Source organism: Dermacentor andersoni, chromosome 3 (genome assembly GCF_023375885.2).
Source record: "Dermacentor andersoni chromosome 3, qqDerAnde1_hic_scaffold, whole genome shotgun sequence".
NCBI classification, from domain to species: Eukaryota; Metazoa; Arthropoda; class Arachnida; order Ixodida; family Ixodidae; genus Dermacentor; species Dermacentor andersoni.
Window position 1 is genome coordinate 231,246,058 of NC_092816.1, and position 5,421 is coordinate 231,251,478.

A 5,421-nucleotide genomic window follows, 5' to 3' on the forward strand; every position below is an offset into this window, starting at 1 on the left:
GCCACGAGCACGGAATAACCACGTGTGTTGAGCAACAAACGCGTACACGTGTACCCGCGTCAAGCGTGCAAGACGCGAACGATCCCTGCAATGAACTCCTTCGCTTAAATATCTTCTAAAACGGTGCCGAAAAGCACAAGCAAGGTGTACTTAAACCTCGCACGCGCGGGTGTTTTTTGTAGGCTTGAAGTTCTCCCGGCCGATTCTGTGTAACCGTGCAGAACGACGCTCTCGGTCATTTTTCCCGGTCGGAATCTAGAAAAAAGTCTTTTCAGACTCAGTTCGGTTGCTGCATCCGAAGGCGCAGCAGCTAGGCATGATTTCCTTGCAGTCAAACGCGAGCGCGACAATCAGAACACAAAAAACGTAGAGAACCTGCGCTACCTGCGTTCTAACTCAGCCGGCCCGCCCGGCGCTTGGAAGGTATATGGCACCCTATAAGTCACGTGGTACGGTTGGGCCAATAAACGCGTCGGCGGCGCAGGGAAAACGAATGCGGTACTCTGAATTTTTTTCCAGTGACTCTACATTGCCCCGGTCGCATCATCGTTACGGAGCCTGCGCGCTGCGTTCAACGCAATTTACGCGGTTAATTATGTGTAATGGGAGTTATTTTCGAGATAGTGAGCAAACGTTATTTCGACTTCGCTACTAGAATATCGTTTGAGCCATTAGAGCGATGCCACCCGGCAGAGGTGCTACTGAGATGCCTGAACCTAGCTACTGCTGCGCGGGACTCCTATCTATTGAGCTGTGAGGATTCATCGGTTTCCTGTCCTTTTTAATTCAGGTTTGCATAAAATCACATGTTAGCGGTGAGCCACGTAAAATAGGTATCTGATGCCGCTGAAAATACTGAAACCTAAAGCTTAGAACCACCCTTTTGTTCCAGAACACTTAATACTAGGATACGCGTTTGTTAAATGCAAGATACTCAACTACTTCAGTTAAAACTCGCCGTTCTTAAGACTTTAAAACGCTAAAAATGACGAGAACAAAAGCCAAATTGAAAACAATTTATTGAATCAATGCAATAAAAATCAACTGGGAACCATTTTCCAAGAGCCGGAGTTACAAGAGACGCGCTTTTTTGTTTGCTATAGCCACCTTTTCCTTGCTTTGTAACCGATGGTTACAATCTCTGGAGAAAAAGTGCATCCTTGTCACAATGACAAAGTTCAATATCTGGCATGTGAATGCTGGCATGTGATCTGCACAGCCCAAGCGAGCAAGGCTGCACTTATCGAGCTGTTCTAGTACCTTCCAGAAAATGTTTTCTCAGGCACCAGCCTCATCTAATGTGACAGAAACTACATCATTGACAAGTTTCATCACGCTCAACAACTTGGCTGTAGGATGTTTCATGCAGCCTTCCTTGAAACTTCTATAAGCCGTAAGATATGCATCACGGCAAACAACGGGCACTGGACTGCTTATGTCTTCTAAGCACAGAAGGCATGATGTGTGCTTTTCAAATTTGTGCACAACATATCCACTCAAGTAGTAGACAATAGCATCGTCCACTTCCCCTTTGAAGTAGGAGTGATCGTCGTCCTGCTCTCCAGGGTTCCTGGCTGTTTCTGTCATCATCTCCAGTAGCTTTTCTTCTATGCGTTCACGCAAGGATGCATGTTTGGCGCGGTAAAACTCTCTCGTCCTCCTCAGTGTGTCCTGTACACTGACAAGCACATTCCCTGGCACACCTTGCACACTCCCACGCAAAGCAGTTTTTATCGGTGTGTACAAACTCAGAAGGCGGAATATTTGGGTGAAATTGACCACAGTAGGGTGAGATTCATCCCCTCCGAAGGAACGGACAAGTCCGAAGTGGCGCTGGAAAAGATACATGGTTACATACATACAAAGATACATACAAGATACATACATGGCCACAAGCAACTTCATCACTTCAACACTCATAAAGCAGCACCGATCACATTATCACCTCAAGGGGGTCCTGGTTCAACTTTGCCGTCAAAACATAGTGTGCACCCTGATCCAGTAAGAACTCGATGATGTCAAGCGTTGACAACAAAGTAACACGCAAGGACTCCGTGGTCAGTTGAGACGCAAAGAGCTTGAGACCTTTCTCCACGGCGTTCTTTTCTGCGACATTCAACATTTCCAAGAAGTCTTTGATGACCTGAAAGAATGAGGTAAAATGTCAGTAAATAACCATCAATATGCACGAAAAGACACTTTGACTTGCCTGTATTTCCTTTGAGTGCCTTTTAATGCCTCTTTCAGGTAGCTTTATGTTCAAAGCATCAAACAGGTCATTAAGCAATTTGGTGAATGCTTCTGTTCCCTCAGAACCCATCATGCCTTCAGCACCGGCTTCTCTGTATATGCGGATGCCAATAGCTGTTCCACGGCTGAATAGCTGAAAAAAAAGTGCATTTATAAATTAGTTAAAAAAATAACCGAAAATACTAAGCGTTGTACTTCACAGTACCTGTGTAGCAAGTCGAACGCTCATCTTCTGGAGGTTGTCCGGGGCAACATGTGCTCTGGTCAGTTTTGGCACAACTCTCGTATGTTTGCTCTTTTCGGATTCATACAGCGCAACATAATGTGCAAAGTTGATCTGATGATCTCCAGCCTGAAAAAAAACCAAACAGTTTTCTGAGCTCCATTGCAACAAAGTGCACATATTTCTTCTTACCATTCCATAGGTGTGCTTTTTCAAATGAATTCTGATGCATTTGACTATGTGTGCAACGCCACAGATAAAGAAGATCTTCTGTGAAGGCTCCCAGGGGTGCTCGATGCTGTCGCATGGCGATATCATGTTTCCCGATATTCCCAGGTACGTCCACATTGAGCGGTTATTACCTGCTCCATCACTTACGACAACAAGCACTGAAGCATTATGCTTGTGAAGCTGCAGCGCAGCACTTAACAGGATCTGTGCAAGGATCCGTCCAGGTGCCGCACCTCTTGTGGCGAAAGATGCTATGGGTTGAACCCAGTTCTCAAAAAGCGGAACAAACATCGACACCAGTGCATGGTCAGCAAGTTGGTCGGTGGTGGCATTCATCACATCGCCATAATCAACAAAGCCATCCATCTTGTATGAGGTTTTGCTGAAAGCAACAGATTGCTTGAGCTTTACCTCATCGAGCAATAGAACACCGCACCTTCTGAGGCGGCTCTTCTCATGAAAATGCTCTCGGATACTCTTTAGCAATACCTCATAGAAACCGTACCTGCAGGGAATGCCACTAATAATCTGACGAAGGCGTGCTCTTGTAGGAAGTGGCAGAAGCTGCATATCAGATAACAGTTTGTAAGCTTTTGGGCTTGAAATCTGCAGCAAAAGGCATGTCATTAACCACTCTTCTGTGTACCGCCTCCCATTTTTCGATTTTGCCTTTGCTGCCTGAAAAGCAGTCCTGAAAGCGAGCTGCTGTTTATCTGGAAGAATGTCAAGTGCACGTTCCACTCTCTCTTCTGTAACATTCTGAAGTTTTTTTTTCATGGTGGTTAATTCTTTCTTCATCTTTTCTCTCTACATAGTTGCTCTTAATGCCTTTCGACGCAGGGACTTCACTTTAATGTTCCTATATTTCAACCTGTTGCTTGTCTTGCGACGCCGTGAAAAGAGCTTGTGCAAACTCCGGCATTCGTGGCATGTTGCAGTTAGAGACAGAATTGTGCATGATTTGCGATGCCCTGTTTCACCCTTTTTAATGGCAACAGCTGATGACAAGACACAGGGGTAATTATCAGCAGGGCAACCTTCAGAAAAATTCAGCCATTCAATACAAGAAAGTAGCAACTTTAGGTCATCACATGATTTCAGTTCAATGCTCGCATCAGAAGCATACACAGCCGATTGCACACGTTGCCCCTCGGCACTGACAGAGGCGGTCATGTCTCTCGACACTAACACAGCCCTGTCGATTGCTGGAAGGTCTTCTCTCATTACCAGCTTGTACACCACGATTGTAGTGCCAACCACCTCAAGTAACCAACCCTGCAACCGTTGGCCTGCTGCTGCCATGCCACACAACTCATTGAAAAGCTGTATGTTGTTCTCCTGCACAAGATTGCTGTCAATGTCACCACTGGAAACGGAGAAGTTCGACGTAGCAGCCTCTTTGTCGTTCTTTTTTTGCCCTTTCTGACGCTTAGGCCGAGGCGGTGCACGCACGGTTGGAGCCTTGCGTTTTCGCGCTGGCTTCGACAAGTATTTAGGGCAATTGGGAAAAATGCGCGGCACGGCATCTTCCTTCAGAGCCCACTTGTCACGCGGTATGACAACTACGTCACCATGGACTTTGTGAATGAAGTCCTTCGCAATATCTTCCTCGTGAAAGTGGAGGTCGCAAACGGCGCATGAGCTGGATAGCTCCTTATCCGATCTGGGTATAGCCCGTCGCCACTGTTGAAGGCGGACCTCGTCAGCGGGTGGCTTAAAAAAATGTTTTTTTTTTTTCAGCCGTGGCTTTCGTCGAATCGTAGCCACTTCGGCAACTAGTCACAAAGCAACGAGGCATGTTTTCTCAGATTCAGGACACGTCACAGCCAGACACGACATATATGCACTTGTGATAATCAACGGTGATCAACCGTAGTCGCACATTACGTTGAGAAGCTGTTCTTGCCTTGATTTGAAGTGAGCAAATCAAACTACGTCGCACGATCCGCAAGACGCACAGCTCGAGCGCAAGGACGCCGCACGTGGTCGCGAATGTGACAACTTGCAGCGGGAGCACACGCCGCACGAGCTGCGTCGATAGATCTCGTTGGCACTCAGAGGGATAGTGATCACAACACAACACAGTTGAAGGTAACGAAGAAACACTCGGCACGGGGCCAAGCCTGCGCTGACTTCGCCAGAGAAGTTGCAAGAAGACAGACGCACCGCCGACACTCGCCGAAACAGCCGTCGCCGCCGTCAGATCCAACGAGACCGGTCAAACATAGAATTACTGTATATGCTACCACAGGTAGCAGAGTTGCGCGTCTGTTTTATCACGCCGCTAGCGCCTCTATTGGCAGAGCGTCACCACGTGGTAGTCAAGCAACCGTGCATTGCGGAGAAGCAGATGCTCGGGCCAATTTTTGTGTTTCCCGACGCCGCCGCTGCAGCGAACTGGATTGACACAAGTTATCGCCAGTCAAATTCAAAGCGAATCCGGCCGACCTTGGCGTTCGCTGTTCGCGTGGGGGCTAGCTGCGGAGAGCTAGCTATATAGCTATGTCAATGTAGCTATGTCAATCCTGTGAGAGAAAAACTTTCACTACACTCCCACAGAAGGTTACTTTTGGTATCCCTGCAGTGAAAAGGCACATAATGAAGTGGTACTTGCAGGTGTGGCTGATATCCAGTGTCGCTGATATCCAGTGCCTGCTAGTAGGTGGCTACGCTTCTACAGCAAGTCTAATGGGGTACCAGTGTCGAAATACTAATGG

General features: G+C 47.2%; 1 pseudogene; it reads right to left on the minus strand.

Moving 5' to 3' along the window:
- Window positions 1–1,000: 1,000 nt before the first annotated feature.
- LOC126523979 (uncharacterized) lies at window positions 1,001–4,650 on the minus strand (annotated as a pseudogene).
- Window positions 4,651–5,421: the final 771 nt, after the last annotated feature.